General features: G+C 47.7%; 1 long non-coding RNA gene across 1 annotated transcript in view; it reads right to left on the bottom strand.

Annotated features, from left to right (window-relative positions):
• Positions 1–475: 475 nt before the first annotated feature.
• Positions 476–23,663, bottom strand: part of LOC134965455 (uncharacterized) — an 82,350-nt gene continuing 59,162 nt past the window's right edge. The window contains exons 2-3 of the long non-coding RNA XR_010188373.1: positions 1,299–1,883; positions 476–626 (exon numbers count right to left, since the gene is read on the bottom strand). This is a non-coding gene — a long non-coding RNA (uncharacterized LOC134965455). The remainder of the gene's footprint in view (positions 627–1,298; positions 1,884–23,663) is intronic.

Below are 23,663 nucleotides of genomic sequence, written 5' to 3'. Positions count from 1 at the left end.
CATCCTATTCCTTTCTAAATTAAGACACCAATTAGTCAAATGATTTGTAATGAGATTGAACAATTAAGTGATCAAACTCTGCAAAATGAAGAGTATGAGAACCTAATTGCACTATGACATTCAGCAATTAAGGCAATAAATATCAAATATTTACATATTTGTTGGCCTATTTGCTCAATACCCCAAAATGTAATATCTTTTCCCTGACTGACATACTGTACATTACACAGTTTACCATATATGCTTCATTGTTTTGAATGTGCTAAAATGTGGAGTGCTAAAGTAACAAACAATCAGCTCCTAACTGTCATGTCACTGGCTTTGTTTTTTAAATGTCAGTTAGTAGTTGATTATCTAGTAATTTTTCACTCTTCATTGTAACACTTTAGTGATGATACATATATGTTATTTACCATTACAGAACACAACATACAAAATGTTGATGTAATCAAACAAAATTTATTTTTGCAAATAATTTTTTTTATTTTTTATTTTATGGGTTCTAATGAAAAAATGTCAAATCATTTTGCCCAGGCTAACAATCGCCTCCAGAAGTCCCCTGCAATGCTGCTTCATAACAACCACCACTCTCCTCAATTCTGCATTGTGATCTCCATCTGCAGCATCTATAATAAATGTTTGTAAATAAAACAACATTAATTTCACACATTACACAATATACAAGCAAGCCACAAAGCACACTTCAACAGCTCAATGGCTAAGTCAGGGATGGTGAACGGATGGTCCCCCAGCTGTTGCTGAACTATACATACCAGCATGGCCTGCAAATTAATTTCCATATGGCCATGCTAAAACTGTAGCAGGGCATGCTGGTATGTGTAGTTCAGCAACATCTGGAGTGCCAAAGGTTCAAGATTCCTGGTCTAGGTCCTGGGTCACCAACCTGCAGCTCTACATCTGCTGTGGAACTACATATCCAAGCATGTCCTGCCTCAGTGATAGCATGCCTTTATACATAAACTGTGACAGGGAATGTTGGAATATGTTTTAGCACAGCAGGGGCACAGGGGCAGATGACGTATTAACCTGGAGAAGGCATAAGGAAGTAATAAACCAGTGATAAGTGCAAGGTGATAAACGCACCAGCCAATCAGTTCCAATATGCAAATTGACAGGAGCTGACTGGCTGGTGTGTGTATCACCTTGCACTTATCACTGGTTTATCACTACCTTATGCCTTCTCCAGGTTAATGCATCTGCCCCACAGTTTGAAAACACATGTTGTTGTATCTACATTTAAACCAACTTACAAATACATTTGTATTGTAGAAACGTACTTCTCACCAACGGCGGAAAAGCACCCTCAACTCCCTCCGGGGCCTCAGCTGCCCACTCTCCTGCGTCCACATCCGAAGGGGGTGCTTCACTTTGGATGGGGGAAGGGTCTTGAAAGGGGGTGGTAGTTTGGATGGGGGAAGGGTCTGGAGAGGGTGTGGTAGTTTGGATGGGGGAAGGGTCTTGTAAGGGTGTTGGGGGTTGGATGGGGGTAGGAGGATCCGATTGTGAGGGTGTGGGAATGTCAAAGGTGTTTTGATGGGCGGGGGTGGTTGAGAGGAGGAGGAGGTGGCTGAATGATGCTGGGCTGGTGCTTGAGAGGATGAGGCAGATTGATGGGTGGAGGGTGCTTGAGAGGAGGAGGAGGCAGATTGATGGGGTGAGGGTGGTTGAGAGTGGGAGTATGTTTGATGTGGGGAGGGTGGTTGAGAGGGGGAGGCAGATTGATGGGGGGAGGAGGAGGAGGCAGATTGATGGAGGAGGGTGTTTGAGAGGGGGAGGAAGAGGAGGCTGATTGATGGGGGAGGGTGGTTGAGAGGGGGAGGGACCTTCTTCTGCAGGTCCTGCCACCTGCCTTTGTGCTCTGCCTAAGGAGATAGAAACACAGAAATATATATATATATATATATATATATATATAGTTTTATTATTTAAATGAAACAATACTATTTAAATTGTTTTGGGGTTTTTTTTTTCAGCATATGGTACCATTGTGTAATCAATATAATTAAATTTATGTGGTTTTTTGTTGTTGTTTATTAACATTAGTAATCTGTTGTTATGTGATATTCAGTGTTTTCTCAAAATAAAAAACTAATGTTACATAATATTTTACTAATTCCTCAGACATACATGAATGTACTGGTCCACAGGAGTAAACGGGAGTTCCCCGGTGGCCCAGTCTGCCTTGGCCACCACCTACACCTCTAGGGATCATGCTCCAGGCTGTGCACTTGAATTATACATAAGACATGTAAACTTAGACTACGCAGGACTATGGGCATTTCTCAGCATTGCATTGTTATTATCATGCTTGCATTTGTAATGTTTACTGTATATATTTATGAAGGGGCACAGTCCATGCACTCGAAACTTGTTTGGCAAACCAAAGTGGTGTCTTTCTACACCCTCTCAGGAGACTGCCTACACATGGTCCCCTACCACTGTATTCCCCGGTGTGTCCTTCATGGGCCACTCCCACACAGTCTATATACATACACTACAGGCCTTTTTTTATAATATTTTTCTGATAATGACTAATATTGCTAAACATTTTATTGCAAAAAAAACACTCATGAAAACACGTTAGTGTGGTATTACTCACTTGTACTTATTCGCCAGCAATTGGGGCTGACGGCTCAAGTTGTACAATGGTACTTCTTGTGCGGACCCTTGCCCGCAGTCTTCTGCGGACCTCCACGTAGGCTGCAGGCATCCGTGCATTTGGGACATACTGCCCCGCACAGCCTACGCGGCGATCCATGATAGCAGTCAGTAGCCACAGCTCCCTCATGGAGAAGGTGGCAGCTCACATGGTGCCAATGGCGTTTTAATCACAGGGGCTAACCTATCGCCTCCCCTCTGATCAAGAACAACATGTTCCAGTCCCATAAATCTCATTAAACTCGGGTTACTGTTTTGACATATTCTGAAGTGGCGAGGAACACTATGATTATCCAGTTTATTTTTAATGTTTCTATAGTGATCTAAAATACCTGCGGTGGGTGCAAAATGTGTGCACATGGGCCCTCATTCCGAGTCGTTCGCTCGGTATTTTTCATCGCATCGCAGTGAAATTCCGCTTAGTACGCATGCGCAATATTCGCACTGCGACTGCGCCAAGTAATTTTACAATGGAGATAGTATTTTTACTCACGGCTTTTTCATCGCTCCGGCGATCGTAATGTGATTGACAGGAAATGGGTGTTACTGGGCGGAAACAGGCCGTTTTATGGGCGTGCGGGAAAAAACGCTACCGTTTCCGGAAAAAACGCAGGAGTGGCCGGGGAAACGGGGGAGTGTCTGGGCGAACGCTGGGTGTGTTTGTGACGTCAAAACAGGAACGACAAGCACTGAACTGATCGCAGATGCCGAGTAAGTCTGAAGCTACTCTGAAACTGCTAAGTAGTTTGTAATCGCAATATTGCGAATACATCGGTCGCAATTTTAAGAAGCTAAAATACACTCCCAGTAGGCGTAGGCTTAGCGTGAGCAACTCTGCTAAATTCGCCTTGCGAGCGATCAACTCGGAATGAGGGCCATGGTCTGGCAGGAACAAAAGCTTTTAAAGATAGTCTGGAGAAGTATGAATATAAGGTAAAGGGATTAATTAACTGTAACACAACATTTGTTATATACATGTTAATTTGTAACTGCGGGAAAAAAATACGTTGGTAAAACTAAAAGAACACAAACTACGTATTTTAGAACACTATAGAAACATTAAAAATAAACTGGATAATCATATTGTTTATGGGACTGGAACATGTTGTTCTTGATCAGAGGGGAGGCGATAGGTTAAAGTTTTTAGCTAAACGAGAAACATACTGGATACTAACTCTTAATACGTTGTTTCCCTCTGGTTTGAATGAAGGGTTTGATATTGTCCCGTTTAGCAAGTAATAGTAAAGGTATGAAGCTGTGTGAACTTTTCGATTTAACATGCAAGATACGAGTTAATTAACAACTAAAAAGGTAATTGAGAAATCCCTGTGTGTTATTTATAGGTATGTGTTACCCCCGGTAAAAATGACGGTCTGCTCGTTATTGTAAAAGTGGCTATATTTTTAGATGTGAACAATGTTTTAATTTTATGGGGTTTTATATTCCATTTTTTATTGATATTATATACAAGGCTGTGATTGATTTGTGATGTAATTTAGACTAATAGTTCCACCGTGACCGGGATTGGTCCGTGTGAGGTTAAATAGAGTGACTGAGCTATGCTAGGCCAGCCCTAGTGACGAAACCGGTAGGGGTGAGGCCCACTGTGAGGATCACCGTGCAGCCAGGAAGCACCCTTCAGATGCGGTGAAGTCCGGTTTATTTTATGCATATGTGTTATAGATACGGTGGTTGATAAAAAAAAGTAATTTATGTGCATATCCCAGTACTAAAAACTTCTCAATTAACTCATCCATACTAAAAACTTCTCAATTAACTCATCCATCTGAGCTGTTGCTCTATTGGAGTTAATTCTATATATCCTCAGCATTTGGGAATAAGGCAATCCCATCTTAAGTGGCTTTGGGTGGCAGCTACTGTAATGGAGGATTGAATTGATCAGTATCTTTAACATGGGCAGTGGTTGAGATCTTACCATCCTCATTCATAATACAGACATCAAGAAAATTAATAGAGGTTTTGCTCATGTTAAACGTAAATTTAACAGGAGAGTTTGAATTATTCTGTTCCTCCATTACATCCATGAACTCCTGCCTACTCCCACTCCAAAAAATTAATACGTCATCTATAAAGCGGGTATAAAAAAACACTTTAGACATAATCTCAGTTTTTTTAAAGAAAATTTCATCCTCTACAGCAAACATATACGTATTTGCATACGCCGGTGCCATGGCAGAACCCATTGCGCAACCGGTCGTCTGCAAATAATAAATGCCCTCTGACATAAAGAAATTTTTTGTTAAAAGTATTTCAAGCAAATTCAGCAAAATCTCAATATGCGAGGTAGAAACTGTGCCATGATCACTTAATAACTTTCTTGTCGCACACAAACCGTCACAATGAGGTATGACCGTGTATAAGCTAGAAACATCAGCCGTAATTAGCCAAAGATCACCAGGGGGAACATGTAACTGAGAGAGTTTGTTCAGTAAAGATGTTGTATCCAAGAGGAAGTTTTTTTGCAACTGTACAATTCGCTGTAGAATGGAATCAATAAAGATGGCTGTCGGCTGAAATAATGAGCCGCGGGCAGAGATAATTGGGCGTCCAGGGGGGGGGATTAAGCCCCTTGTGGACTTTGGGGAGTGTATACATTATTGGGGTGATTGGAAAATCCGGAATCATCACTTCCAACATTTCAGTGGATATTAGATAAGAGTCATGAGCCAATAGCAATACCTCCATAAGTTCTTTTCTAAACGCAACAGTGGGATCAGCACTTAATTTAATGTATACATGATTATCTGCTAGATGTCTATGGATCTCCTTCCTATAATCCTCCACATCCTGCAGCACAATACCCCCGCCCTTATCCGCTGGACGGATAACCAGCTCACTGTTTTGTGATAACGAACGGATTGCTAGTTGTTGCTCATTAGTTAAGTTGGAATAATGAGTTGTAGTAGTTCCAAATTTCTCAGAGGATTCAGCATCCAACAGTCTCATGAACGTCTTTATAGAAGCATTGGATGATGATGGCTCAAATGTTGATTTTTTACAGAATTGTTTCAATTTATCTGGCATTAATATATTCCCCTTACTTTGGGTCATACTCGTATTTTTATTGAAAAACTCTCTTAATTTAAGATTACGTTGTAACTGATGTTTCTCAATTTTCCAACGCAGGTCATCAAACGGCACTGTAGGTACAAAAGATAACCCCTTAGTGAGCACTTCTTTTTCTGGCTTACTTAAGATATATGAGGATAAGTTGAAGATCACTTCTTCTTGTTGCTTTTGTTGGTTGGTGGTTTGTTGGCAACTGTTTTTTCTTTGACCTTGCCCGCCACGTCTGGTAAATCGCATGTGCCTGCTTTGGTGCGAGTGGTCACACCTAAAGGGATCTTTTGTCCACGTTTTCGAGAGGTAGATGGACCAGGCGTGTCCGAGTCACTTCTAGAGGGGCTATGATCCTGAGAAGAATCTGTGTCTAAGTTTCTCGGGAAACGAGACCTACGAAAAAAAGGTTTTTTATGTTCAGCCCTGTTGCCAGACTGGCCTTTCCCACCAGATAGCCACTGGTAAACCTGGTGGTTCTCATAGTCCTGTTTAACTTTCGTAAGTTTTTCCCTTTTGAACTTAATAAGATCTTTCTTAAGTGTCATTAATTGTTGGTCTAATTTATTGATCCAGTCCTGGTTTTTCTCTAACTGTAATGATTCTAGATGTAAGTCCTCAAATTTAGAGATCTTTTCTTTGAGCCGAATTTCCTCCTTTTTAGACTGTTCAATCACCAGTAAAATTAAATCAAAGGAGCATTTATTCATAATGCCTATCCATTTCTGACTAAATGTGGAATCATATCTATTATCTACCGATGGTTGGGCAGTTTTTTACACGAAAACCTTGTGGAATTTGCTTTGATCTAAAATAATCACTCAAACATACCGCATGTAGGTGAAAATCAATGGCCTTTTTCTTAAGGAATAACAATTCTTTAAAAATCACATCAGTTGGCATTGAATCAATCACATCACATAATTGTTCACTAACCAAGATGTCATCAGTTTCAGCCTCTGAGTAGCTGAAAATCTTGTTTGCAGAGACCAGTAAGGGGTTAAAAATGTCAGCACCTGATTCAGCTCTTTCAGCCATAATGTAATAGCAGGAACAATGATCCACAGAATAATGCTGCACTTACAAGCAAAACGCATAGATATAAGCCAAATCTGTTCAAATCAAAGTCCCAGTTTCAGGTTAAAAACATAAGCTCCAACATGTAGTAGAAAGCCAGCAGGTATCCAAAGGAAAAGTCATAGAGAATAAATGTAGCAATGGGTGCCTTAGTCAGGTATAGTCACAGAGCAATCAAAATACCATAATACAAGTCCACAGAACTCGGCACTCCCACAGAAACACGTAATTTGGTCCGGTGCCCTCACAGCTGCATAGCAGCAGTATACATACAGGGTTTGATAGCGGCACTCAGGACACAGGCACGGTGACAACGAAGTGTAGATCAACGTATCAAACCTTTATTGGTTTGTCATCAGGATACAAAGATAAAAATAAGCAAGAGTGACTTACCTATATACCCGCCACCACACACGAGGAGAGAGCCCGCTCACCGGCGCCGCATGCAGCTTCCGGAGCTCGGCGCCCAACGATGACGTCATCACACTGGCGTGTGGACGTTACCGGGGCAACACCAACACCACAGTGACAATACAAACTAGGAATATGATACAAATAAAGCCAATAAGTAGCGGTTTCAAAGCTTATAGTCAAAGTAAACATATCTTGCAGGTGAAACTTTATATAACTGTATAATACACAGTAACAACATCTAGCACAGTGGATAATCAGTGGTCTATTACCAAACACATATATGCAATCATGGAAAATGAGCAATACATCCCCATAACAATAACACATATGCACATAATTACTTTTTGACACGAAAAGAAAAAATCCTCACATTAAATCGTGATGACCTTCTAAAAAAGAAAGTGATTAAAAACAAATCTAATAAAGTAACTTGGGTTAATAAATATAATGTTACATCTCCATATATTAACCACACTGCCAAAAAGCTATGGCCTATAGTAAAGAGCGATCGTGAAGTGGGGATCCCTGATTACTCTTTAATGAGCTGCTACTCTCTGGGCCAAAACCTTAGGGATTTGTTAGTCAAAACGGACCTTCCAAATGTAAAATCAACTGCAATGCGTACATTTTTGCCTCAACCTAAAAAAGGCTGCTATAAGAAGAGAGTATTGACTGCATAGGAGAGGAAAGAGTTAAACATCTGGGGAGGGGTGGACCTAGCTGTGAGGAAAGTACAGCCTTCTTTAAGGGGAGGGCTTGATATATATAGGGAAGGTGAAGCCATTTTAAGTCTCTTGGTGATCTGGTTTAGGTGAGTGCTGCAGTGCAAGCAAAACTTTGTTTTATTAGGGGATTCTTGCTGTGCAAGTTACAGTTACAGTTCAGTGAAGTGTCTGGAGTCAGTGTCTCGGCACATGAGTCATGACTCATCTGTAGTGGAATGTGTTGCAGAGACTGCACATGAATCAGTGAGTTGCCAGTGCTGGAGGATCAGTGCTGGACTCATGGAGTTATTCAGCTGCAGTGATTGTACAGTGTATCTGGGGGAGGCAGCTGCTTATGCCCTGATTGTTAATAATATATTAACATAGATTTACTGTTATGTTGATATATTATTAATAACCACTTTTCTCTATCGTCCTAGTGGATGCTGGGGTTCCTGAAAGGACCATGGGGAATAGCGGCTCCGCAGGAGACAGGGCACAAAAAAGTAAAGCTTTAGGATCAGGTGGTGTGCACTGGCTCCTCCCCCTATGACCCTCCTCCAAGCCAGTTAGATTTTTGTGCCCGGCCGAGAAGGGTGCAATCTAGGTGGCTCTCCTAAAGAGCTGCTTAGGAAAGTTTAGCTTAGGTTTTTTATTTTACAGTGAGTCCTGCTGGCAACAGGATCACTGCAACGAGGGACTTAGGGGAGAAGAAGTGAACTCACCTGCGTGCAGGATGGATTGGCTTCTTGGCTACTGGACATCAGCTCCAGAGGGACGATCACAGGTACAGCCTGGATGGTCACCGGAGCCTTGCCGCCGGCCCCCTTGCAGATGCTGAAGTAAGAAGAGGTCCAGAATCGGCGGCAGAAGACTCCTCAGTCTTCTAAAGGTAGCGCACAGCACTGCAGCTGTGCGCCATTTTCCTCTCAGCACACTTCACACGGCAGTCACTGAGGGTGCAGGGCGCAGGGAGGGGGGCGCCCTGGGAGGCAAATGAATACCTATTTTGGCTAAAAATACCTCACATATAGCCTCCGGAGGCTATATGGAGATATTTAACCCCTGCCAGAATCCGTTAAGAGCGGGAGACGAGGCCGCCGAAAAAGGGGCGGGGCCTATCTCCTCAGCACACAGCGCCATTTTCCCTCACAGAAAGGCTGGAGGGAAGGCTCCCAGGCTCTCCCCTGCACTGCACTACAGAAACAGGGTTAAAACAGAGAGGGGGGGCACTAATTTGGCGATATGCTTATATATATATTAAGATGCTATAAGGGAAAACACTTATATAAGGTTGTCCCTATATAATTATAGCGTTTTTGGTGTGTGCTGGCAAACTCTCCCTCTGTCTCTCCAAAGGGCTAGTGGGTCCTGTCCTCTATCAGAGCATTCCCTGTGTGTGTGCTGTGTGTCGGTACGTGTGTGTCGACAGGTAGGAGGACGATGTTGGTGAGGAGGCGGAGCAATTGCCTGTAATGGTGATGTCACTCTCTAGGGAGTCGACACCGGAATGGATGGCTTATTTAGGAAATTACGTGATAATGTCAACACGCTGCAAGGTCGGTTGACGACATGAGACGGCCGACAAACAATTAGTACGGTCCAGACGTCTCAAAAACACCGTCAAGGGTTTTAAAACGCCCGTTTACTTTAGTCGGTCGACACAGACACAGACAGGGACACTGAATCCAGTGTCGACGGTGAATAAACAAACGTATTCCTTATTAGGGCCACACGTTAAAGGCAATGAAGGAGGTGTTACGTATTTCTGATACTACAAGTACCACAAAAGAGGGTATTATGTGGGATGTGAAAAAACTACCATAGTTTTTCCTGAATCAGATAAATTAAATAAAGTGTGTGATGATGCGTGGGTTCCCCCCGATAGAAAATTATGGGCGGTATACCCTTTCCCGCCAGAAGTTAGGGCGCATTGGGAAACACCCCTTAAGGTGGATAAGGCGCTCACACGCTTATCAAAACAAGTGGCGGTACCGTCTATAGATAGGGCCGTCCTCAAGGACCAGCTGACAAGGCTGGAAAATATAATAAAAAGTATATACACACATACTGGTGTTATACTGCGGCCAGCGATCGCCTCAGCCTGGATGTGCAGAGCTAGGGTGGCTTGGTCGGATTCCCTGACTAAAAATATTGATACCCTTGACAGGGACAGTATTTTATTGACTATAGAGCATTTCTATATATGCGAGATGCACAGAGGGATATTTGCACTCTGGCATCATGAATAAACGCGATGTCCATAACTGCCAGAAGATGTTATGGACACGACAGTGGTCAGGTGATGCAGATTCCAAACGGCACAGTATGGCCGTATAAAGGAAGAGGACTTGTTTGGGGTCGGTCCATCGGACCTGGTGGTCACGGCAACTGCTGGAAAATCCACCGTTTTTTACCCTAAGTCACATCTCTGCAGAAAAAGACACCGTCTTTTCAGCCTCAGTCCTCTCGTCCCTATAAGATCATATCTGCCCAGGGATAGAGGAAAGGGAAGAAGACTGCAGCAGGCAGCCTATTCCCAGGAACAGAAGCGTTTCACCGCGTCTGACAAGTTCTCAGCATGGCGCTGAGACCGTACAGGACCCCTGGATCCTACAAGTAGTATCCCGGGGGTACAGATGGGAATGTCGAGACGTTTCCCCTTCGCAGGCTCCTGAAGTCTGCTTTACCAAGTCTCCCTCCGACAAGGAGGTAGTATGGGAAAAAATTCACAAGCTGTATTCCCAGCAGGTGACAATTAAATTACCCCTCCTACTACAGAAAAGGGGTATTATTCCACACTATATTGTGGTACTGAAGCCAGAAGGCTAGGTGAGACTTATTTTAAAAATTTTTTTTTGAACACTTACAAAGGTTCAAATTAAGATGAAGTCACTCAGAGCAGTGATAACGAACCAGGAAGAAGGGGACTATATAGTGTCCCGGGACATCAGGGATGCTTACCTCTATGTCCCAAATTTGCCCTTCTCACTAAGGGTACCTCAGGTTCGTGGTGCAGAACTGTCACTATCAGTTTCAGACGCTGCCGTTTGGATTGTCCACGGCACCCCGGGGTCTTTACCAAGGTAATGGCCGAATTGATGATTCTTCTTCGAAGAAAAGGCGTCTAAATTATCCCTTACTTGGACGATCTCCTGATAGGGGCATAGTCCAGGGAACAGTTGGAGGTCGGAGTAGCACTATCTCGGATACTGCTACAATCAGCACGGGTGGATTCTAAATATTCCAAAATCGCAGCTGATCCCGACGACACGTCTGCTGTGCCTAGGGATGATTCTGGACACAGTCCAGAAAAAGGTGTTTCTCCCGGAAGAGAAAGCCAGGGAGTTATCCGAGCAAGTCAGGAACCTCCTAAAAACAGTGCATCATTGCACAAGGGTCCTGGTAAAAATGGTGGCTTCCTACGAAGCAATTCCATTCGGCAGATTTCACGTAAGAACTTTTCAGTGGGATCTGCTGGACAAATGGTCCGGATCGCATCTTCAGATGCATCAGCGGATAACCCAATATCCAAGGACAAGGGTGTCTCTCCTGTGGTGGTTATAGAGTGCTCATCTTCTAGAGGGCCGCAGATTCGGCATTCAGGATTGGATGCTGGTAACCACGGAGCCCAGCCTGAGAGGCTGGGGAGCAGTCACACAAGGGAAAAATTTCCAGGGAGTGTGATCAAGTATGGAGACTTTTCTCCACATAAATATACTGGAGCTAAGGGTAAATTTATAATGCTCTAAGCTTAGCAAGACCTCTGCTTCAAGGTCAGCCGGTATTGATCCAGTGGGAAAAACATCACGGCAGTCGCCCACGTAAACAGACAGGGCGACACAAGAAGCAGGAGGGCAATGGCAGAAACTGCAAGGACTTTTCGCTGGGCGGAAAATCATGTGATAACACTGTCAGCAGTTTTTCATCCCGGGAATGGAAACTGGGAAGCAGACTTCCTCAGCACGACCTCCACCCGGGAGAGTGGAAACTTCATTGAGAAGTTTTTTCCACATGATTGTAAACCGTTGGGTAATACCAAAGGTGGACATGATGGCGTCCCGTCTGAACAAAAAACGGGACAGGTATTGCGCCAGGTCAAGAGACCCTCAGGCAATAGATGTGGACGTTCTGGTAACACCGTGGGTGTACCAGTCGGTGTATGTGTTCCCTCCTCTGCTTCTCATACCTAAGGTGCTGAGAATTATAAGACGTAGAGGAGTAAGAACTATACTCATGGCTCCGGATTGGCCAAGGAGGACTTGGTACCCGGAACTTCAAGAGATGCTTACAGAGGTCTTATGGCCTCTGCCGCTAAGAAGGGACTTGCTTCAGCAAGTACCATGTCTGTTCCAAGACTTACCGCAGCTGCGTTTGTCGGCATGGAGATGGAAAGCCGGATCCTAAGGGAAAAAAGGCATTCCGGAAGAGGTCATTCCTACCCTGGTCAAAGCCAGAAAGGAGGTGACCGCACAACATTATCACCACGTGTGGCGAAAATATGTTGCGTGGTGTGAGGCCAGGAAGGCCCCACAAAGAAATTTCAACTCGGTCGTTTCCTGCATTTCCTGCAAACAGGAGTGTCTATGGGCCTCAAATTGGGGTCCATTAAGGTTCAAATTCGGCCCTGTAAATTTTCTTCCAGAAAGAATTGGCTTCAGTTCCTGAAGTCCAGAAGTTTGTCAAGGGAGTATTGCATATACAAAACCCCTTTTTGTGCCTCCAGTGGCACTGTGGGATCTCAACGTAGTTCTGGGATTCCTCAAATCACATTGGTTTAAAACCAGTCAAATATGTGGATTTGAAGCATCTCACATAAAAAGTGACCATGCTCTTGGCCCTGGCCTGGACCAGGCGAGTGTCAAATTGGTGGTTTTTTCTCAAAAAAGCCCATATCTGTTTGTCCATTCGGACAGGGCAGAGCTGCGGACTCGTCCCCAGTTCTCTCCCTAAGGTGGTGTCAGTGTTTCACCTGAACCAGCTTATTGTGGTGCCTTGCACCTACTAGGGACTTGGAGGACTCCAAGTTGCTAGAAGTTGTCAGGGCCCTGAAAATATGTTCCAGGACAGCTGGAGTCAGAAAATCTGACTCGCTGTTTATACTGTATGCACCCAACAAGTTGGGTGCGCCTGCTTCTAAGCAGTCGATTGCTCGTTGGATTTGTAACACAATTCAACTTGCACATTCTGAGGCAGGCCTGCCACAGTCTAAATCGGTTAAGGCCCATTCCACAAGGAAGGTGGGCTCATCTTGGGCGGCTGCCCGAGAGGTCTCGGCATTACAACTCTGCCGAGCAGCTACGTGGTCAGGGGAGAACACGTTTGTAAATTTCTACAAATTTGATATCCTGGCAAAAGAGGACCTGGAGTTCTCTCATTCGGTGCTGCAGAGTCATCCGCACTCTCCCGCCCGTTTGGGAGCTTTGGTATAATCCCCATGGTCCTTTCAGGAACCCCAGCATCCACTAGGACGATAGAGAAAATAAGAATTTACTTACCGATAATTCTATTTCTCGGAGTCCGTAGTGGATGCTGGGCGCCCATCCCAAGTGCGGATTATCTGCAATACTTGTACATAGTTACAAAAATCGGGTTATTATTGTTGTGAGCCATCTTTTCAGAGGCTCCGCTGTTATCATACTGTTAACTGGGTTTAGATCACAAGTTGTACGGTGTGATTGGTGTGGCTGGTATGAGTCTTACCCGGGATTCAAAATTCCTCCCTTATTGTGTACGCTCGTCCGGGCACAGTACCTAACTGGCTTGGAGGAGGGTCATAGGGGGAGGAGCCAGTGCACACCACCTGATCCTAAAGCTTTACTTTTTTGTGCCCTGTCTCCTGCGGAGCCGCTATTCCCCATGGTCCTTTCAGGAACCCCAGCATCCACTACGGACTCCGAGAAATAGAATTATCGGTAAGTAAATTCTTATTATTGCATACTAGTTATAGAATATGACATTACTTCTGGCTGAGGAGAGAAAGCTTAACAGCCATGAAACACATCATTCATTCTGTAACTAGACCAAATAAAAACATTTTTTTTTTAATGTTTTATTTTGCATACTTTGCTAATTGGATGATTTTAGGTGGCCTTGGATTTATTATATTATCCACTATCTAGCCTCCAGGGAGTTTGCCACCCACAATCACACTGAGCAGGATCAGTGAGCACTGAGCTGAGAGCCCTGTACCACAGGGGCTCCACCTCCTGCTGCATGAATCAGATTCATTCACTGAGTCACTGAGTCTACACAGTGTACAACTGTCTCCCTCACTGGCAGACTCAGGATTAATCATGATTCATGACATGGATCAGGCACAGCAGCAGAGCACTCACTGACTGGTGAGTCGTGACTGCTCCCTCCCCCCTCCCACTGGGTGTCACCTGGTATAGCCTCTGGCCAATCACAGCTAAAGACAGCAGAACACACTGATTGAAGGACACAGGACACAGAGTTTCCTCCCTCTGTCTGAGAGAAGCTGCTGCTGTCTCCACTCATGAAACAGTGAGTGACTCGAGTCATTCACACTTCCTGATGATTCCAGTCACTGTGTTGAGACAGAGAGTCAGTAGCCATCTCTATTGTCAGCCCCCTGCATTTAGGTCACACATCAGTGCTCTGGCTGCCACTCGCCCACGACGGTCCGCCGGGACCCCAGCCCGTTACCGCTCATCTGGCGGTGGGGGCTGGTTCCGGCGGCGAGCTGGCTGGCCCTGGGGGCGGCGCCGCTTTCCTCCTTGTCTCCTCAGCCCTCTCCCCCGCAGCCGGAACACGGTGTGGAGCGGGGAGGGAGGGGGAGAGGCAGTGATCAACCAGGTTAAGCTAATGGGGCTCTTAATGCAGGAGCCCAGACAAGAGGCCTTGTGGTGACAGAGAGCAGTGGGGCGCGCGCCTTTGGCGCCGCTAGCCGCGCACGTGTGTGCGCAGCAGCGCCGCCGGCCTTGCTGTCTCCCCTGCTATCTCCCAGGCAGCCGGAATCCGGCGGGAGCCGGGGGGAGAGGGGAGACAGGGCAATTATGATCACTGGCAGGGCAGTGCGATACCAAGGAGAAGGGGTGCGGCAGCAAGAGGTCACGGGGTGCGTGCACAGGAGGTGCGCGAGCCCGTGTCCACTGCAAGCGGAGCGGTGCGCGCGCGCTCTGCTGCGCCGCGGGGTTCCCGGTCTTTTCAGATCACTCCCCCGGGGCCGGAATCTAGCGGCCTGCGGGGGAGGAGGGGGGACAGGGAATGGGTTAGTGGCCGCGGGGCTGCTGCACGCGCCGCAGGAACTCGCGGCGGTCCCCCCCCCTCTGCGGCATCGGATAGTTCCGATACACGGGAAGAGGGGACAAATTCAGAGGCGAGGGCAGTGCGGGCGCCGACAGCGGTGCCTCCGCTTTCCCGCAAGGGCAGCGTGCGTCGGATGCCCGGCACACGCATTTCGGGCGGCGAGCGCGTGGTCGCACGCGGGCCCCGGCGAAGGACCCAGGACCGCGCTTTGGGGCAGTCACGACCCCTCCGGAGCGCTGGCTCGGCCCTGGCCACAGCGGTGAAGGTGTTAGGGCCGCTAGCCGCGGCTGCCTCCCCTAGAACGGCTGTTCGTTCCGGCGGGCTATGGCGGCGCAGCTGGTGGCACGCGCCTGCCGTGAGCTCGGGACGGTCGCCGCAGAATTACAACAGGGTCCAGGGCAGGACGCGGGGGAGCTCACGGCCGCAACGCCCCCAGCACGGAGGCCGCGGCATGTGCCGCGAGTACTGGAGGGGTCCTCCGCTTCTTCCTCTTTTTCAAGGGAGCTCGGGGATGAGGCGATGGCAGATTTCGAGGAGGAAGGCAACGATTTGGACGCGCCGGAAGATTCCATGTCGGGGGAGTCGGCGGCATCAGGTAAGGTGGTGCAGTCGGTATTCGGGTTCCTCCACGAGCTTTAGTTCGCGTAGTTCTTCCTCTTCCTCCTCTTCATCTTCAATGTCGTCACAGGCGTCCGAAGTCAGTAGCACAACTAGGGCAAAGAAGCGGGCAACTAAATTCGCCAAGAGGGCAGCGGAACAGGCGCAAGCGGCTTAGCGAGGAAGCGCGTAGGGCCAAGAAGCTCGCAATTTGCCCGGTGTCGTGCGATTCGTCTATACTGCTGTACTGCGGGGGCTGCGAGATAGCTGCCGCAAGAAGATTTGGAGGGGGGACTTCGTGGACGTGTTCGTATTGACGAAGGTCGCGAAGAAAGAGTATAAGGTGGCGGCGCAAAGAAGGGCATCGGGGCTGAGGCATTCCGTACCTTCGATAATTGCCTGGCCGGGTTCTGGGTCTTCGCGGCATCTTACCTGGAGGACAGGCCGGCAGAGCACACAAATATAATAAGGTACCTGCATCTCATACATGACATGCAGCGCACGTCTTCGGGATCGAAGTGGCGCAGGTACGATCAGGAATTCAGGGAACAACAGGAAGGTTTGCAGGTCATGGACTTCGGGTTCAAGGACGTTGAGGTTGGGCTCAAGGTCACCCGGGCTTCGCTACAGGCGGAGGAGCCCCGGAAGCCGGGGGCGGACGGGCACCACGCAGGGTCGTCCTCCCAGGGGGTCGGCGCGGACGGCGGATTGGCCAAGTCAGGTAGGTCGGCAGTCCGCGCAGGGGGGGCGTGCCACCACAAAAAAGGAAAATGTTTCGCGTTTAACAACGCGGCGTGTTCCTTCGGGGGATGACTTGGTCATCTCTCCAGTGGGGGTGGTTCCTAAGAAGGCTCCAGGCGCCTTCCGGCTCATTTGAGTTCGCTTTTAGGTGTGTACTGCCGGAAGCTGTGAAGGGCGACTGCGGGGTGTGCCAGAACGCACCATTTCGTGCGTTTGTCCTCAGAGATTAAGAGGGATTTGGCAATATGGGCCTCGTTCCTCGAGGACTTCAACGGGGTGTGTATATGGCAGGCCCCAATGGCGGACAGCGCTAGGTTGCAGCTGTTCACCGACGCAGCGGGCGCCTCTGGATTCGGTTGCCATCTGGAGGGATCTTGGTGCGCGTGGCCGGCAGAATGGCATCGCGGGGGTTTCACGAAGGACCTTTTGCTTCTGGAGTTTTTCCCATTATGGTGGCGTTGGAGGTCTGGGGCGATCGGCTGGCTAATCGCAGCATTTTGTTTAGATGCGATTATCTGGGCGTGGTGCATGCGATTAATAACCAAAGGGCAAAGTCGTTGGTGGTTATGCGGGTGCTAGGGCAATTGCTTTTGACATGCTTGCGTAGGAACCTGTGGTTCCGCGCGCAACATGTGCCCGGTTTGGAGAATGGTATTGTCGACGCTTTGTCGCGAGGACAGTGGGAGAGGTGTTGGTTGTTGGCACCTGAGGCCAACGAGCAGGGTTTTCACTGTCCCGGTTAGGTTTGGCAGGTGATCGGGCTGGACTGGAGGGTATAGCGCTGCGGTCAGTCGCGCCAGCCACGCTCAAGGCTTACGGACATGCTTGGAATGAGTGGGACGAGTTTGTCCAAGGTCGTCAGCAACAAGGTAAGAGCAGGCATCGGCTGATGCTTTCTTTTATGTGGCAGCTTTACGTCTCCGGTAGGTCGCGAGCAGTGGTTTCGCGGTATTTGGCAGGCATCTCAATTTTCTGCAAGCTGCGAGGCGTCCCTGACGTAACAAAAAGCGAGGTTCTGCGGAAGGCAATGAAAGGGTGGGCGCGAGTCGCGCCGTCGCCACCGGATAGGAGGCGGCCCATCGATGCCGTCATCGAGGCAGTAGGGCGAGTCGCGTCGTCCAGGTTTGAGACGCTTTTGTTTAGTTTGGCGTTCTCAATGGCTTACCATGGGGCCTTTCGAGTTTCTGAGTTGGTAGCGCCTTCCAAGAGAGCAGATTCGCGCATGCTGGTCGGAGACGTAGTAGTGGGTGAGAGGTCCTTGCTGTGCAGGTTGTGACGCTCCAAGACGGATCAAGGGGGGAGAGGGCGCTGGGTTACAATGGTTCCAGCGCTGGAGGAGAGCGTTTGCCCGGTGGGGCTGGCAAGGCAATACGTGGTGGTGCGACCCGTTAAGGAGGGGTCTTGGCTGTTGCATTATGATGGGCTGCCAGTCACGAAATACCAGTTTCGATGGATGCTGAGTCGCTGTTTGGCGGGCTTGGGCCTCCCACCCACTGTTTTTGGTACCCATTCCTTTCGCATAGGCGCAGCGACGTTGGCTGCTGCGGCGGGTTGCTCCAGAACTGAAATACAGGCGGTGGGGCGATGGAAGTCGTCAAGTTATAGACGATATATTCGCCCCGTCACATGAGAGGTCGGTTTGCGCTTGGGCTTTGTTTAAATTTGCAATGTATTATGTTGTTACAGTTCTGTGATTTTATGGTGTTGTGCGTCTGTTGGTGTTACCCCTTTTGTTTTTTTGTTTTTTATCCTACTCAGGGATTAGCTACTCGCCGTTGCTGGCATGAGTCGGCAGCGGGGGTCTGGAGTTATTTGCGATTTTTTGCCTGACTTGACGGACTGAATTCTAATCTACAATTCGGCTAATTTGGTCTAATCAGAGTCCCTCAGCAGGTCTTTACGTTTCACCTCCAGCTGAGTTATTACATGTGTTTCCCATTTTATACCCCCGCCTCCCCCCCCCCCCCACCCCCCCTGTTTTTATTTCGTTTATTTTATTTGATCTTTCCCCTTTGTGTCTTTAATTGCGCTTTTAAATTGGCTACGAAACATGGTGCAGTCGGCTAGGCCGTGACTGCTGCAATAGCGAGATCTAAAGTTTTCTTTTTTGGCAGATCCTTCAGTATAAACAATTAATAAGCCTCTTAGTAATCAATTCTACCCCTCTTTTTCCCTTCAGGATGGTTCGAAGACTATTTGCCCATTTGGGTGGTTGGCCACTCTTACATTTACTGGGCGGCCAGGTTTGTGGCCTCGGAAGGGTCTCAGGCATTGCTTGGAGCACAGGGTGTCAGATGGCTTGGCTGGCGAGGAATGATGTGGGGTGAGCTGAGGAGTAGGTTAGTGAGTCAGGCCAGCAAGCATGGAGTCCCTAGGGTTTTTGGTTGTCCATCTAGGTGGCAACGACCTGGGGAAGAGGACATCCTTGGATCTGCGGTGGGCCATGATACAGGATCTGGCAAGTGTGACCGCGGCATGGACCGATTGTGTGTTGGTTTTTTCCATGATGGTGCCAAGATTGTGTTGGAGGGGTGTGGCGGATGGTCGCCAGATTGATGAGGCCCGGAAAAAGGTGAACGGAGCGGTGGCAAAGTGGGTGCTGTCCCACGGTGGGAGGGTGGTTCGCCACCCGAGGAGTCGGTTAAAAGACAGCCACCTTTTCCGGCGCGATGGAGTACATCTATCCAATGAGGGGATGATGTTTTTTCTGGAGGATCTAGGTTTCGCTTTGCAGGAGTTTTGGAGGGGTGTGGCGGATGGTCGCCAGATTGATGAGGCCCGGAAAAAGGTGAACGGAGCGGTGGCAAAGTGGGTGCTGTCCCACGGTGGGAGGGTGGTTCGCCACCCGAGGAGTCGGTTAAAAGACAGCCACCTTTTCCGGCGCGATGGAGTACATCTATCCAATGAGGGGATGATGTTTTTTCTGGAGGATCTAGGTTTCGCTTTGCAGGAGTTAGGGTAGGTTTATGGTGGCGGTGCGAAAGACTGTGGGGATGAGTCTTTCGCTGTTGGCGGAAAAGAACGGCAGTTTCGTATTGTAGAGAAAACTGTAGTGTTTTACAGTTGGTTGTGGTTTAGGTGCACTCACCTCCATCGACTTATGGCCGCTTGACCACCCGTCCGGGAAGGCAGCGGCAGGGCACCCAGGAGCGGTGGGTAGTCACTGTGGGGGTTGAGTTGTCACCTATTACCGGTTTATGGTAAGTTTTAGTAAATTTATAGGGTTGAGTTATTTAAGTTTAATTTAGATTAAGTGAGCCGTTCTTTTGGGCCGCCACCATATGCCAGCTGGAGCGGCATATTAAATTAATCTCTTTATTACAGGTTTCCTAATGGTTAGGGACAAATAAATAGCTAGCAATTTTCTGCCAAAATTCAAGTCTCAGTGTCGTTATTTCTGGTTATGATTATGAATGCTTTACTTTCAAAGAAAGGGGTCCACCAAATATCACTAAGATGTTTAGAAGAGAGTATTGACTGCATAGGAGAGGAAAGAGTTAAACATCTGGGGAGGGGTGGACCTAGCTGTGAGGAAAGTACAGCCTTCTTTAAGGGGAGGGCTTGATATATATAGGGAAGGTGAAGCCATTTTAAGTCTCTTGGTGATCTGGTTTCCCACCCTCCCGCCCTGGTAGTTGGAAATTGTGGCACGTGGTGATTTGGCTCTAAGTTGTTGGCTGTTTTCGTTAGCTATTTATTGGCGGAAAAGAACGGCAGTTTCGTATTGTAGAGAAAACTGTAGTGTTTTACAGTTGGTTGTGGTTTAGGTGCACTCACCTCCATCGACTTATGGCCGCTTGACCACCCGTCCGGGAAGGCAGCGGCAGGGCACCCAGGAGCGGTGGGTAGTCACTGTGGGGGTTGAGTTGTCACCTATTACCGGTTTATGGTAAGTTTTAGTAAATTTATAGGGTTGAGTTATTTAAGTTTAATTTAGATTAAGTGAGCCGTTCTTTTGGGCCGCCACCATATGCCAGCTGGAGCGGCATATTAAATTAATCTCTTTATTACAGGTTTCCTAATGGTTAGGGACAAATAAATAGCTAGCAATTTTCTGCCAAAATTCAAGTCTCAGTGTCGTTATTTCTGGTTATGATTATGAATGCTTTACTTTCAAAGAAAGGGGTCCACCAAATATCACTAAGATGTTTAATGCCCCTGTACCACATGTGGCTTTATGCTACCGGGTGACTCCTTTTTCCATCCATATTCTGGGAAAAAGTTTTCCATTAGGTACCATTTAACCTGCGAGAGCACATATATAATTTACCAACTAATTTACCCATGTGGGCTTTCATATGTGGGGAAAAATAAGAATTTACTTACCGATAATTCTATTTCTCATAGTCCGTAGTTGATGCTGGGGACTCCGTAAGGACCATGGGAATAGCGGCTCCGCAGGAGACTGGGCACATCTAAAGAAAGCTTTAGGACTATCTGGTGTGCACTGGCTCCTCCCCCTATGACCCTCCTCCAAGCCTCAGTTAGGATACTGTGCCCGGACGAGCGTACACAATAAGGAAGGATTTTGAATCCCGGGTAAGACTCATACCAGCCACACCAATCACACCGTATAACCTGTGATCTGAACCCAGTTAACAGCATGATAACAGAGGAGCCTCTGAAAGATGGCTCACAACAATAATAACCCGATTTTTGTAACAATAACTATGTACAAGTATTGCAGACAATCCGCACTTGGGATGGGCGCCCAGCATCCACTACGGACTATGAGAAATAGAATTATCGGTAAGTAAATTCTTATTTTCTCTAACGTCCTAAGTGGATGCTGGGGACTCCGTAAGGACCATGGGGATTATACCAAAGCTCCCAAACGGGCGGGAGAGTGCGGATGACTCTGCAGCACCAAATGAGAGAACTCCAGGTCCTCCTCAGCCAGGATATCAATTTTGTAGAATTTTACAAACGTATTTGCTCCTGACCAAGTAGCTGCTCGGCAAAGTTGTAAAGCCGAGACCCCTCGGGCAGCCGCCCAAGATGAGCCCACCTTCCTTGTGGAGTGGGCATTTACAGATATTTGGCTGTGGCAGGCCTGCCACAGAATGTGCAAGCTGAATTGTACTACAAATCCAACGAGCAATAGTCTGCTTAGAAGCAGGAGCACCCAGCTTGTTGGGTGCATACAGGATAAACAGCGAGTCAGATTTCCTGACTCCAGCCGTCCTGGAAACATATATTTTCAGGGCACTGACAACGTCTAGCAACTTGGAGGCCTCCAAGTCCCTAGTAGCCGCAGGCACCACCAATAGGTTGGTTCAGGTGAAACGCTGAAACCACCTTGGGGAGAAACTGAGGACGAGTCCTCAATTCCGCCCTGTCCGAATGGAAAATCAGATAAGGGCTTTTTCAGGATAAAGCCGCCAATTCTGACACGCGCCTGGCCCAGGCCAGGGCCAACAGCATGACCACTTTTCATGTGAGATATTTTAACTCCACAGATTTAAGTGGTTCAAACCAATGTGACTTTTGGAACCCAAAACTACATTGAGATCCCAAAGTGCCACTGGAGGCACAAAAGGAGGCTGTATATGCAGTACCCCTTTTACAAACGTCTGAACTTCAGGGACTGAAGCTAGTTCTTTTTTGGAAGAAAATTGACAGGGCCGAAATTTGAACCTTAATGGACCCCAATTTCAGGCCCATAGACACTCCTGTTTGCAGGAAATGTAGGAATCGACCCAGTTGAATTTCCTCCGTCGGGCCTTACTGGCCTCGCACCACGCAACATATTTTCGCCAATTGCGGTGATAATGTTTTTGCGGTTACATCCTTCCTGGCTTTGATCAGGATAGGGATGACTTCATCCGGAATGCCTTTTCTCTGACGTCCTAAGTGGATGCTGGGGACTCCGTCAGGACCATAGGGATTAGCGGCTCCGCAGGAGACAGGGCACAAAACTAAAGCTTTAGGATCAGGTGGTGTGTACTGGCTCCTCCCCCTATGACCCTCCTCCAAGCCTCAGTTAGGTTTTTGTGCCCGTCCGAGCAGGGTGCAATCTAGGTGGCTCTCTTAAGGAGCTGCTTAGAAAAAGTTTTTAGGTTTATTATTTTCAGTGAGTCCTGCTGGCAACAGGCTCACTGCTTCGAGGGACTTAGGGGAGAAAAGTTCAACTCACCTGCGTGCAGGATGGATTGGCTTCTTAGGCTACTGGACACCATTAGCTCCAGAGGGAGTCGGAACACAGGTCTCACCCTGGGGTTCGTCCCGGAGCCGCGCCGCCGACCCCCCTTGCAGATGCTGAAGATTGAAGGTCCAGAAACCGGCGGCAGAAGGCTCTTCAGTCTTCTTGAAGGTAGCGCACAGCACTGCAGCTGTGCGCCATTGTTTGTCACACACTTCTCACCAACGGTCACGGAGGGTGCAGGGCGCTGCTGGGGGCGCCCTGGGCAGCAATGTAAATACCTTTTATGGCTAAAAAATACATCACATATAGCCCTTGAGGCTATATGGATGTATTTAACCCCTGCCAGATATTACAAACTACGGGAGAAAAGCCCGCCGGAATAGGGGGCGGGGCTTATTCTCCTCAGCACACAGCGCCATTTTCCTGCTCAGCTCCGCTGTGAGGAAGGCTCCCAGGACTCTCCCCTGCACTGCACTACAGAAACAGGGTAAAACAGAGAGGGGGGGCACTTTTTATGGCGATATTTTATATATTTAAGCTGCTATAAGGATACAACACTTATATAAGGTTGTTCCCATATATATTATAGCGCTTGGGTGTGTGCTGGCAAACTCTCCCTCTGTCTCCCCAAAGGGCTAGTGGGGTCCTGTCTTCGATAAGAGCATTCCCTGTGTGTCTGCTGTGTGTCGGTACGTGTGTGTCGACATGTATGAGGACGATGTTGGTGTGGAGGCAGAGCAATTGCCGGTAATGGTAATGTCACCCCCCAGGGAGTCGACACCGGAATGGATGGCTTTGTTTATGGAATTACGTGATAATGTCAGCACATTACAAAAATCAGTTGACGACATGAGACGGCCGGAAAACCAGTTGGTACCTGCCCAGGCGTCTCAGACACCGTCAGGGGCTGTAAAATGCCCTTTACCTCAGTCGGTCGACACAGACCCAGACACGGA

The sequence above is a fragment of the Pseudophryne corroboree genome, chromosome 10, assembly GCF_028390025.1.
Source record: "Pseudophryne corroboree isolate aPseCor3 chromosome 10, aPseCor3.hap2, whole genome shotgun sequence".
In the NCBI taxonomy this organism is placed as follows: domain Eukaryota; kingdom Metazoa; phylum Chordata; class Amphibia; order Anura; family Myobatrachidae; genus Pseudophryne; species Pseudophryne corroboree.
Note: the sequence above shows the minus strand (reverse complement) of the source record. Positions and strands in the feature narration are given on the sequence as shown.